The sequence below is a fragment of the Lissotriton vulgaris genome, chromosome 8, assembly GCF_964263255.1.
Source record: "Lissotriton vulgaris chromosome 8, aLisVul1.2, whole genome shotgun sequence".
NCBI classification, from domain to species: domain Eukaryota; kingdom Metazoa; phylum Chordata; class Amphibia; order Caudata; family Salamandridae; genus Lissotriton; species Lissotriton vulgaris.
In genome coordinates, this window is record NC_141696.1 from 765,729,099 (window position 1) to 765,742,722 (window position 13,624).

The 13,624-nt window shown below is 46.8% G+C and overlaps 1 protein-coding gene across 1 annotated transcript in view; it reads left to right on the top strand.

Moving 5' to 3' along the window:
• STS (steroid sulfatase) overlaps window positions 1–13,624 on the top strand; it is a 2,049,623-nt gene that overhangs the window by 698,987 nt on the left and 1,337,012 nt on the right. The gene's annotated exons all lie outside the window — the stretch shown is intronic.

The following is a 13,624-nucleotide window of genomic DNA, read 5'->3' on the forward strand; positions in this document are numbered from 1 at the left end:
TGCCTTGGGTCCGGCTGTTCTGTTCCTCCCGGCCTGCGCCTGTTGTCGGGCGTTGGGCGTGGTGGGGGCTTGCTTGGTCCTTCAGGTGCTGTGGCCTTCCCTTTGCTGGGTTCTGCTGTTTCCTGGCATCCCCTCCTGTGTCTGCTGTGCTGTCTGCCTGGGGCCTCCTGGCGGCTGCGGGGTCCTGTCATGACTCCTTTCTCGGGGTTGGTGTGTTGTTCCCGCGCTCCGCTGTCTGCTCGGTGGCTTGGTCTGGCCTGGTGGGTTTCTGCCTGGCCTCCTGGGGCTGCGGGGTGCGCCTGGCTTCTTCCTTTGGTTTTCTTCCCTGCCTCTTCTGGTTTTGGTGTTGGTGCGGGGTGGCCATTGTTGTTGCCTCTCCTGGGCCTGTGGGTTTTTAGCTTGCTGGATGTCTGCGGGGTCTGCCTCCCGGCCTGCCGAGCTTGCTGGGCGGCATGGCTTCCTCCTGGCCGGTGTTCCGGTTTCTCGGCCCTTTGGGGCGAGGGCGCCACCTCCCCGTTTCTTCCGGGTCGCTCGGCGCGTCTCCCCGTTGCTTGGCCGTGTGGGAGACGCGCTGCGCTGGTTGCTGTGGCCTGCGTTTGCTTCTGCTTGGCTTTCGGCCGTGGCTTTCTGTGGTGGCCTGTTGCCTTGGGCTTCCTCCCTGTTGGCTCCTGTTCTGGGCTGGTCTGCCTTCTGTTTGTGCGTCCTGCTCTGGGTTGCCTGGTTGTGCTCTTTCTGCGGTCCTGGGCTGCCTGGTGGGGTCTCTTCTGGGAGTTTCATGGGGGGCTTGGCACTTCTTTGCGGGTACCCTGTCTGCCTGTGGGGTGTCTGGTCCCTGTGTCGTGGGGTTCCGGTTGCTTGTGGGTGTGGTGTGTTCCGGTCTGGTTCTTGTTTCTGGCCGTCACGCTGTTGCCTTCTTGTTTTCCCTTCTTGCCTCTTCTGGGGTTCGTTGGGGCTTCGGCGGGGCTGTTGGCTCTCGGGCCTGTGCTCTATTGGGGTCTTGCCCTCTTTGTCCTTCCCTTGTTTTGGGTTGGTTCTGCGGGTTGCTTTGGCTTCGGCTTTGGCTTCCTGTCTGTGTCCTTGGTTGCAGCTTTTCGCCGTGCGGGGTTCGTCCCCTGTGCTTGCCCTGCCTTGGGTCTTGCCGGGCTGTGGGTTGTGGTTTGCTTGTGCTTTCCTCCCTGGCTGCGGTTGCTTCTGTGGGGTCCTCTGGGGTGGTTTTGCCTCTGTCTCTCTGGCCTCTGGGTTTCTGCCCCGGCCCTTTGCTTGGGCTGTTTGGGGTCTTTGTGCCTGGCCTTTTCCTGGTTTGGCTTGGCTTGGCTGTGGTTGTTGTGTCCTTCGTGGTTCCCTTGCTGTTGTCTTGGGTCCTCCGGGTCCTTGGCCCGTCCGGTTGCTCTCCTGCTTTGGTGTTCAGGTTTGTCTTCTTCGGGCTGTTGATTCCTGCTCCCGTTTCCTCCGCTTTGGCTGGTGTTCTGTTTTGGGGTTCCTGGGGTTCCTTCGGTTCCCTTTCCTCTTTTTCCGGGTCTCTTTGTCCCGGTTGGTTGCCCTTGTTGGTTGTTCCTGCTCGGGTTTCCTGGAGGTGCTGGTTCCCTTTGCCTTGTGTCCTCGTCTTGCGGGACCTGGTGGCTTGGCTTCCTGGGGTTTGCCCTTCATTCCCTCGTGTCTGGGGTTTCTCTCTTTCCCTGGCCTTGGGCTCGGTCTTGCCTTCCGGGTCGGGTTCTGGTGGGCTTCCACTGTTCTTCTTGGTTGGGCCTTTGGTTCCTCTGGTCCGCTTGTCTCCTGCCGGTTTCGGCGTGGGTTGTCTTCTCCTGCCCGTTTCTGGCTTTTTGGCCTGGTGGTTCTTGGCCTTTCTCTTTGTTTGGCCTCTCTTCTGCTGTTGTTCCCTTGCCTGTGGTGGCTTGGGTGTCTGTGCTCGCCCTGTCGCTGGTTGGCTGTCGGGTGTTCCTGCGGTGGGCTGGTTTGCCTCTGTGGTGGCCGGTCTGGTCGTCTGGCTGTGCGCCCTTGCTCTTGTTGGGTGTCTGCTGGTCTGGTGGGGGTCCCTCTTGTCGGGGGCTCTGCCTGGGGTTTCCCCGGTTCTTCCTTTTTCCTTCTGCGGTTGCTGCCTTGGTGTGGTTTCCTGGGTTGGCTTCTGTTGGCTTGGGAAGGCCGGCTTTTTCTGCTTTGGTATTTCTCCATAAGTTTCTGAATGGGCCGAGGACATAAGGGACCTGGGGGTAATGCTCTATTACTTACCGGTAATCTTCATTACTCCTGGTCCCGTTGTCCTCGGCCCGTTCATACGCCCCTCCCTCCCTCCCGGGCGGCCGGCCTTCCTGTCTGGGCTTGTTTGTACAGGAGGGCTGCTGGGTAGATCCTACCTTTATACTCCCGGGGGGAGGGGCAGTAGGGATATCCCAGCATTCCTCTTGTTTTTATTTTCTGTCTGGAAGATGGTTATCTCCATAAGTTTCTGAATGGGCCGAGGACAACGGGACCAGGAGTAAAGAAGATTACCGGTAAGTAATAGAGCATGTCTACCTATCCTATCAATCACCGTTCAGACACTCTGAAAGGGAGTTCTTGGATGGATCCATAATAAGACTCTTTGTGCGTAAGAGGATCATATTGTACCATTAATCTGGCCCCACCAGCGCTCACTGAGCCATTGAAGTTCACTGTCAATGAGATGAGTCTCTTGCAAAAAAATGTTGCGTCTGCTGTTGTGTGATGTATCTGTATATGGAATATCAATGGTGTACTGAGTGCAGTCCCAGTGCATTTAGAGTCAAACATTTTGAATCACCATGACTGTCCATGTTGTCATTATTTGTAGGGTAAACAGCCCCCTTCCAAAACCTCCGTCCCATCTACTCCTTGTAGTTGTTCAAGTGTGTAATTCTGAATTGCTTGTGCCTCATAGGGATTAACAGTGGGGTATAGCCAATAACGCTCTTACAGAAACCAGAGTCTGCAGACAGCAGCTGCGAGCCCAAACATGTGTACTAAAAGCCTTCTCTCAAAATGGGGGAAGTGACAATTTGCCATGCAAAGTCGAAGAGGGGGTTGTGACCAGCAGATCCACAAACTAAATCATATTACATGTTTATGAGTTGATAAACTATACCCAACAGGATTTATTTTGAAGGCCCATGCATCTTAGGAAATGGAGTATTAAAGCAAGTCCTTTGCGGTTTGTGTCTTCACCATTGGGCCAATCAGAAGACCCACATCTCCCGATCTCGTAGAACTTATGTCATTATCACATGATGCTGAACTTTAGTCTGTGCGGTTTAATGGAGAGGGACAACGCAAGGCATGAGCAGCCTCTGTAGCAGTTTTTTCGCTCTGTCACATCTCATTGGGGGAGGGTAATCTGGTAGCATCCCTGGACTTATTGCGACTACCATTTCCCCTGCCCACCCGCCGACCAGGTCGTAATACTTGAATGCTGATCCTTGGGGTACGGCAGATCCCCTCAAAGTGAGCTTCCATCGAATCCCAGGCAGATTCTGGATCCAACAACAGGTGAGTACATTGTTCATGTATTTTTCGTAACTTTGCCAGGAACATTAGAGAATATTAAACGTTTAGGTCTTGAAGACGTGGTTTCACTGGGAGAAAAGTGGAGCCCTGCCATTGGGTTAACAGAGCATAATCAAGGAAATAGAGCCTTGAATGTCCTCATACTTGATGGTAGCTGCATGTCTGACCGATTGTTCTATTGCATTCCTGTCTTTATAGTGAAGCAATGTTGTAACTATTAGACGGGGAGGTACACCTGGCTGAGGCCTGCATGCAGGCAATGTGTGCACCATTTCTATGAATAAGTGAGGGGAAAGGGTCAGTGCTGGTATAAAAGTCTTCACCAATTCTTACAGAAAATCAATCATGATACAGGATCCCTCCAAACCCTCTGGCATGTCCGCCACTCCTATGGTGTTTCTGCTGGCGAATTTATACTGAATCATGTAAATCCCTCCACATACCTTTCAAGCCAGCAGGCATGAAGGCTTAACTCTGTATTCCAGCATTTCCCCAGCAACCAATCCATACGTGAACGTCCGCTAAAATCACTGGTATCATGTAGCTTTCATTTATCTTTTGCTCTTTGGAGTGAGGAGATGTTAGACTCCTCTCAGCGCCTGCTTTTCTACACAGCACAACAAGCAATACTTCTGTTTAGGTTATGGGAAGGACACAAAAGCCTACTCCTTCCTTCACAACAGAACTTGCCAGTGTTTTTCTTCTCGCAGTCACATTTCGGCTTCCATGTTTATTAAAAGAGCATTAGAAAATGAAAAAACTCCCTCCCCAACCAGTTATTATGAGCCTTAGAAATTATATTTATTTTATTTATTTCACTTATAGAGCGCACTATCACCTCGAGAGGCATCCTGGTGCTAGCAAACTCGAGGAAGAAAGGAGGACAGCTTTGTTGGTGCAGCTGTTAACAGGCTGGGGATTAGGGAAATGTAACATCTAAGCACATACCATGTTAGTCTGTACATTCGGTATGACAATGACGAGCAGCCTTCGTTTCTACGACTTTTGTTCCATCACGCTTCAGTACATTCAACCAGTGGGTGGCTGCCGTCATAGCTCGCAGTTGGTGGGCGGGTGTGGGGAAAGGGGGGAAGGGCATGCGGGGGGGGGGGTTGGGGGGGCACTGTAACAAAAATAAACAATTACCTTGACACCGGGTCCCACTTTTCTGCTCCTGCATTCCTCGTCTTGACTGCGAGGAACAGGAAGCACAGCCAGGCTCCCCTAACCAATCACAATGCTGCAATGCAGCGTTGTGATTGGTCTGAGCCTCCTGGTTCGACACTTAGCCAGGGAATGGGGGCCTGGGCATGTTCTCCATGCAGGCTGTAATGCAGCCTGCATGGAGAACAGGGAAAGTACGCATGACTGTTTCGGGTGGCGCAAGAAGGCTGGCCAAACAGTCATGTGCACTTAGGAGTAAACCATTCCTCATCTGCCCTGCTCAGAGAGCAGAGCATCACCACCTGCCCGCCCGCCCACCCACCCGCAAAGCAGCACAGAAACATAAAATGATAATAACTAAATGTATTATCATTTTATGTTTCTTTTGCGTTGCACTCCTTAAAAGCAGTGGGGCGATTCTCCTCTGCCATAGCGGGGGAGCTGCCACTGCATTCAAAATGTGAACAGTGACAATGGTAACATACATCAAGACCTGTTTAGAATGAATCATTGGTGGGGATTAGGGAGTACAGGAAGATTTGAGCTGGTGTTTTCAAACCTAAGAGAATGACTTCAATCTTGAAGGTACTTTTCATAAAAATATTCCTCCAAACCCATTTCCCAGTGACCTGAGACCTTCGAGAAAACCCTTCATCAGTCTTATTGTGAATGCGACTGGTAAGGGATTTAGTCCCAGATGCATCAAGCTAAAATCCGGTCGCAAAGGGGCGGATTCATAGAATCTGCCCCTTTGCGACCGGTATTTTTGCATTTGGGATGCATCATCCCAAATGCAAAAATCGCAATTTAAGAAATCGCAAAATTGCGATTACTTGAATTTAAGGAATCTCAAAAAGCAATTTCGCTAATAGGGGTCGCAAATTACCATGAAGTTGAACTTTATGGTAATTTGCAAAAACTTTGAAAAATGCACTAAAGTGCATTTTTCAAAGTTTTATTTGACACACAAACATGCCCCCTTAGGGCATGTGTGTGTGCAAGATGTACCCATATGCAGATTTCAGGGGTGCAACAGGGTGACCTTTTGACACCCTGGCACCCTTGAAATTGCAATCTCAATTTGCGATTCTCTAATTGAGAATCACAAATTGAGATTGTCTTCCCATTCATTCCTATGGGCCTCTAGACCCATAGGAATGAATGGGGAAGTATTCCTTAATTGCGACTCGCAATTTCCGATTCGCAATTAAGGAATTTTAAGAAATCGCTATTTTTTAAGCGCGTTCTTCTTGCATAGCATTTTGCTATTCCTTATTAGCAAATCGTTTTTTTTTCGCTAATAAGGAATCGCAAAATGGATGCTTGATGCATCTGGGGGATATAAAGTGCACGGCTACTCAAGAGTGTTCCAGCACCATACGGTCTTTGACCTAGATACAAAAGGTGATTACTGAGAAATAAAAACAGGTCTTAGGCTTTTTCTTAAGACTGGCTTCAGCCTTTGTTGGACACAAGATAAAGCAGAGCTTATTCCACCATACAGAGCCCAGGAAGGACGATTATGTACAATGTATTTTAGTACCTTCTATTACTTCATATAATTTGTGTTTACGACTCATACTCCGTCTATAGCAAATCCATATTTTTCATATATTGAAAAATGTATAGTGTAAAATTACAAAATTAATCTCCAGTGGATTGGTTGTTTATATTGACGTGAATAGATGTTCCCATTATCATGATTCGCACCTGGGATCTTCTTCCTTCTTACAGTCCCTTTCACTTTAGGTTTAGGTTTACCTTTTCTACCTGGTTGATTTGATGTGGCAAACCTAGGTGGCTCGGGGTTGAGTGCTTCAGTTAGTAACGTTTGACCACTAGGAGAATCACTTTTTGAAGCCCCTATAATTTGTGGGGTGCAAGGGTCAGTTGGTGCAATTTCTAGATTTGGGGTCAAAGACAGTTGTCTCTCAATCTGCTCTATTTCAGTGGCCACGGCTCCTAACGCCTTTTCCAACATCCTATCAATAGAAGTAGGTTTGATGTTTGGTTTGGGCAAGGCCAGGGCCTGTTTCTTTTCAGCACAAGCTCGTCTCCCCATACTACAATCGCTTTGTGTCAATCTCTAGCGTTGGTTAATAGGTTTAAATTTAGAGTGGGCACAAGAGCTTACTGTTACAAATCTCCACTACGAGGCTCTGTTGGTATACACCACTGCAAGTGTACCTAATAGAGAAACTACTAATGGGGAGCACTGTCTGGGGCCAGCGTGATTAAAGCAGCAAGTTCTACACAAACATAAAAAGAAAGCTATTGCAGGAACCACTTATATAATTTACTTTAAAAAAATCAAAGATTTGTAAAAATAGAAAAACTAAGCAACTCAAACAATTACATTTAAAGAAGATTAGTGTGGAATAAATGTTCCCCGACATTCTCATTGCAGTCATTTGAAATACGCGCTGTGTTAACTGAGTACCAATAAAGGAAAAGACAATTCCAGTAACATAACAGGCTGGAGGATACAGCCACAGTACCTTATTTGCAGATCACAGGGCTTGAACTAGCTTTCTTCCCACCTTCTTCATAGTAACCTACCAGTAATTACACTGCCTGGACCTACTGCTTCTTCTGCAAGTCACTCTGCACCTGGACTAAAAGTTGTCATATCTTAGGGATATCCCATATTATATCCCTAACCCACTAAACAACGTAATTACTAGAAATTCAAGAGGCACACTGAAAATCCCTCTGGATGGTTTTTCTGTCTTCCAAATCAACTGACTCATTTCTCACAAAGTGTACCATTATTTCCATATATTTCATCAAGTAGATCTCTAGTACAAGATAAGAAAGATTGACTCCACCTTTTCTAAATTACAAATGACCCTTCAACATAATGTCTTCATATTTCCTCCAACGATACTCCACAATATCTGTATTGTTTCTAAAGTGAAGTCAGCTAAACTCCTGAGTGGTTTACTCTTTACCCTCAAGCACTTCTTGCAAACCTGGGCACTCGGTTCTTGCCATTCGTCTGGCAATAAACTCCTCCCCTTTATCTCAGTGATTCTCAGGTTCCAATTAGTAAAGCAGTCTGTACACCTAAGTTGAGCTTAAGTGTACAAAATAATTTCTTTGCAAATGTATAATTCCAGTCTTCATTAATGTAATTAGGATAGGTGGAATTCTGTGTTTATAATGCATCCTTACAAATGAAGAGATTATTCCATCATGGCAGAATTATCACATTCATACATGAGTAGGGACATAGCTGTAGGCACATTTATTGCTATTTACATATACTTGCTGTTAGTTTCCCTGGAAACAAACATAAATGTTCTCCGGAAAGATTTATGACCAGATTTCTCATCATCTATATGCACATTAAGTGACATCACTAGTTTCTTGCCATAGCCATCTTTAAAAGAAGAAGCCAAGCAAAAGGACATCATTTCCCATTACCCATCTGAACAGGAAGTTCCATCACTGGTTTTCCCATCAACCATTTGAACTGGAAATTACATAACTGGATTTTCCATTATTCATCTTCACTGAAGTGATATCACTGGATTTCACATCACCCATCTGCACACAAAGTGACCACTGGATTTCTCATTATCCATCTGCACATAAATTGTATCTCTGGTTTTCCTCCAGAACTGCTTTTATAAGAAGAACTCCAACATGTGAACTTAATTTCCCATCGCCCATTTATGCAGGAAGGGACTTTACTAGATTTCCCGTTACCCATCCGCAAAGCCTCTGGCCTGCTGCCAGGATTGTCTTCAAAAGAAGATGCAAAGCAAGGGGACTTCTTTTCCATCATCCAACTGCACAGAAAGTGACATCACTGGATTTTTCATCATCCATCGGCACAGGATGTAACAACTATGCTTTCCCACAAAAACCACCTTTAAGAAAACAGAAGCCAAGCAAGATTATTTCATTTCCCATTGCCCATCTACACAGGAAGTCACATTACTGTAATTTCCACCATCATCCAACTGCAGAGAAAGTGACATCATTTGATTTCCCATGATCCGTTTGAACAGCATGTTATATCTTTGGTTTCCTACCAAAACCATCTTTAAAAGAAGAACTCAAGAAAGAGGACTTCCCATCACCCATCTGCAGAGGAAGTTACATCACTGGATTTCCCATCATCCATATACACAGGAAGTGACCTCACTGATTTCTGATCTTCCATTTGCAAAGGAAGTGACTTCTATGGATTCTCAGCAAAACTGTCTTCAAGAGATAAAGCAAGCAAAAGGACTTCATTTCCCATCACCCATCTCTACAGGAAGTGACATCACTGCTTTCCTGACCATGGCACCTTGCATTCCTCCATCGTACCCAAAGAATACTTAAGGCACTGATGCCCTGAAGGCAAGCTGTCTGCACCTGTCCATACCTAGACCACACTCATGCCAGGAACCCTGATTTTCCTCCTACCAACTTCTACACTGCCATGCTCCTCAGTGGTCTCAACCCAGGCCACCTCTCACCACACAGCTTCCACACCAGAACACGGAAAGGGTGTTCACATGCACCTATTTAAATTTCTCATGCACTCACCACCACCCTACACCCACCACTCCTGCACCTGCAGCACCCAGCACCCCACTCACTCACACTCACACAAACAAGCTGCACCCTCACACAGACTAAACATCATCCACACAACATGCCACATTAACATGTTTGCTACTCAACAGTCGCTCCCTTACCAAACACACTACAGATATATGGTATCTTGTGCTCATCCATGCTCTGGACCTGCTGTTCCTCACAGAAACATGTTTAAAACGAACCTTTGCACTAGACATCGCTACGCAATCACCATTGGCAACTTAATAGCCTAGCAAGACCGCTGGCACAAGCCCAGAGGTGGAGTCGTCATCATATTCAAAGATACCATCAGCTGCACCACTTACACGTATTCTCCCACCAGCTATATGGAACACCTCACATTTAACCCGTTAACCGCGGCGGTAAATCCGCCGCGGTGCGGGTGTTCCTGTGCGCGGGTGGGGCCGCGTCGGCGATTGGACGTGCGCAGCACTACAAAGGTAGTGCTTACGATGGCCAACGGCGACGGCAGCACACAAGGGGTTAAGATACACATCACAGTTAACTTCTCCCTAGTTCGAACCCGCATAAACAGACCACCAGGACCCGCTCTAATTTTTCCAGCAACATCACAGACTTTGTTGCACCCCTTATCAATGGCAGCACCTTCATACTCCTCAGAGACCTTGACTTTCCCCTAGAAGACTGAACCGACCCAGCCCTTCTAGAATACCTTAAATTCCCTGGCCTCATGAAGCACATTACTGAACCCACCCACACCACTGGAAATGGAGACCAAGTCAAGACACCACAGATAAGGACATCTTCAAATCAGCCCTAAGACTCTACCACCAGCAGATACAGAACACCAAGTGCACAGTTCTTGCAGATTGTATCAACGCCAGCACTAAACAATAAGAAAATCCTTGCTATCATCAAAGATTTTCCCGCACCTTTTGCCACCTCCAGCAACATCACCCTTGATAAGACCTCTGCAACAAGCTTTTGGAGTTCTTTTGGAACAAATCCCCTCCAAATACAACAACTACAACCCTCAACCTCACCCTGTCACTGCCTCAACTCAACTTTCTATCACAGCAGCATAATGAACCCTGAGCCCATACTCCTCTGTCACCACTATCAATATTGCCGTTATTATAAAGACCATCCTCTGTAAAATCTAGTTGCCAAAGCCCACAACAGCTTATTCTTCGCTTTTTGCTCACATCCGCCAAGGCTAGATTTTGCTTACAAATTGCAACAGTTTTATGAATGTTCTTATAAAGTAGGTCTTATCACTTTCTCATTATACTTTGTAATCCTTTGTATTAGTTTAATATTCTGGATCTTCGTATTTAGTCTGAGAGTAATACAGAGGCTACTTTTTGCCTATTTACTATTGCATCATTGCTTACCATGCTCGACACCCTCTGCACATTTTGGTCTACCTTCTGCATATCGGCTTTGGCAGTTATGGGGAAATGCAAGGGATCTGATCATGTACAGGGTGCCACAAAGTACAGCAGCATATCTAGACAAACAAGTAATCATACTCTTAATGAGATTGACCTCTTAATAAAAGAGGTTGAATCCATTGAAGGCACAGATACCGCTCCTCAAGGCGGCCGGCCTTGTGGGTAAACCTGTGAAAGTTGCACAAACCCTCCCTAAGTACAGGGATGCAAGCATCTTCTGAGGTCCCAAGTGAGGCCACTGGTACTATTGTTTTGCCAGTTGCTCCGCCCTGCGATATAATTAATTATACATCACAAATTAAAGTGCTGAGTGCAGAGGTGGAGAATTAAAGTTTTTTATGACACATCTAACTAGCGTGATGAACCAGTTGCTTACTGTCAATGATGCCAATACTCCTACAGTTCATGAAGCACCACGTAATTAGGAACCTTGATCCATAGAGCAGCCAGCTAGGTTAACCTGGGGACAACCTGCACTAGGGACACCCAAAGAAACCTGTGTTAGATGAGGCAAAGATTTATCTTGGGCTTCTGAGATCTGAGTCCCGAAGAGACCCCAGACAATCTAGAAACTCAGGGACTTTCCATCAATCAAATCTAACTAGTGGTTATGTGAGTTGGGCCAAATCCAGTGGACATCTGTGCCTCAACAGCCACCCGTCTATATTAAATGTCAATGGTAGGAGTCCTTAGCCTGCCAGTTCGATCTTTATGATGAATGTACCGAAATTCCCCTTCTATAGATGATATGAAGGGGAGGATTCTCTAAAAAATAAAGTCATCCACTGTATAAGATGTGAGGGGCTGTCGCTCAGTTATATACGAAGACATTCTCTGTGCCAGAAGATATCCTACAAGTAACCAGAACTTTGATAGCATTGAACTAACCCTTAGAGACAGGAAGATGACCAACAGTCTGATGGCCCTTGATCAGGTCTTGTCCTTCAGAAAACTCCAAAATTCCGTTTCTTTATCAGTGGGCAGTTGACAGGTCGACTAGTGCACTGTGTAACACCTCATGCCCTGCAGCTGGTTCTTCCCATTTGTGTGAGGTCGACCGTGTTTTTTAGGAGCTACCTCATTGACATTTTGTTTAATCCCATTAAAACCTAATAGCAGTTCAATGAGGGAACTCTCATGTAGCCAATCACTCACAGCCTGTCTTGTTGAGTCTAAAGATAACATTGATCCTAGTCTTAACAACCTCCTAAGCACACCAGTCACCAACATTGTTGTACCTACACATGTTTTCTTGCCTGACCAACGGTCAGCCGATACCAGTATAACAGTAGACAAACCACCACTGGTAACACTTTTTTAATGGAATGTGGCTTGCCTTAAGTAAAAAATATTTACAACAAGGGGTGGTGAGGGACAGAGTCTCTGAATTAAGCAGAAAGCTCTCACCCAGTCAAGAGATCAGGGCTAGATCCAACACCGTTTTTTAGCTCACTGCACCATCCCAGTTTCAGAACCTGGCTGTATGCAAATTAGTCTGTTCCTGTCCCAGTGCATGATGGGAACAGGGCAAACCAAACTACAAAAGCCAATTCTTACACTGGGAAGGAAACAAGCTCCCGGGGACCGGTTTCTGGCATTACAGCCGTCTTCGGCCCGGTTTGCTTGAATCCTGATGGTGCAATGAGCAAGGGTCTCACATCTGAGAATACCCTTCCACGCTTAGGGTGGACAAAAATATTTACAACAAGGGGTGGTGAGGGACAGAGTCTCTGAATTAAGCAGAAAGCTCTCACCCAGTCAAGAGATCAGGGCTAGATCCAACACCGTTTTTTAGCTCACTGCACCATCCCAGTTTCAGAACCTGGCTGTATGCAAATTAGTCTGTTCCTGTCCCAGTGCATGATGGGAACAGGGCAAACCAAACTACAAAAGCCAATTCTTACACTGGGAAGGAAACAAGCTCCCGGGGACCGGTTTCTGGCATTACAGCCGTCTTCGGCCCGGTTTGCTTGAATCCTGATGGTGCAATGAGCAAGGGTCTCACATCTGAGAATACCCTTCCACGCTTAGGGTGGACAAAAATATTTACAACAAGGGGTGGTGAGGGACAGAGTCTCTGAATTAAGCAGAAAGCTCTCACCCAGTCAAGAGATCAGGGCTAGATCCAACACCGTTTTTTAGCTCACTGCACCATCCCAGTTTCAGAACCTGGCTGTATGCAAATTAGTCTGTTCCTGTCCCAGTGCATGATGGGAACAGGGCAAACCAAACTACAAAAGCCAATTCTTACACTGGGAAGGAAACAAGCTCCCGGGGACCGGTTTCTGGCATTACAGCCGTCTTCGGCCCGGTTTGCTTGAATCCTGATGGTGCAATGAGCAAGGGTCTCACATCTGAGAATACCCTTCCACGCTTAGGGTGGACAAAAATATTTACAACAAGGGGTGGTGAGGGACAGAGTCTCTGAATTAAGCAGAAAGCTCTCACCCAGTCAAGAGATCAGGGCTAGATCCAACACCGTTTTTTAGCTCACTGCACCATCCCAGTTTCAGAACCTGGCTGTATGCAAATTAGTCTGTTCCTGTCCCAGTGCATGATGGGAACAGGGCAAACCAAACTACAAAAGCCAATTCTTACACTGGGAAGGAAACAAGCTCCCGGGGACCGGTTTCTGGCATTACAGCCGTCTTCGGCCCGGTTTGCTTGAATCCTGATGGTGCAATGAGCAAGGGTCTCACATCTGAGAATACCCTTCCACGCTTAGGGTGGACAAAAATATTTACAACAAGGGGTGGTGAGGGACAGAGTCCCTGAATTAAGCAGAAAGCTCTCACCCAGTCAAGAGATCAGGGCTAGATCCAACACCGTTTTTTAGCTCACTGCACCATCCCAGTTTCAGAACCTGGCTGTATGCAAATTAGTCTGTTCCTGTCCCAGTGCATGATGGGAACAGGGCAAACCAAACTACAAAA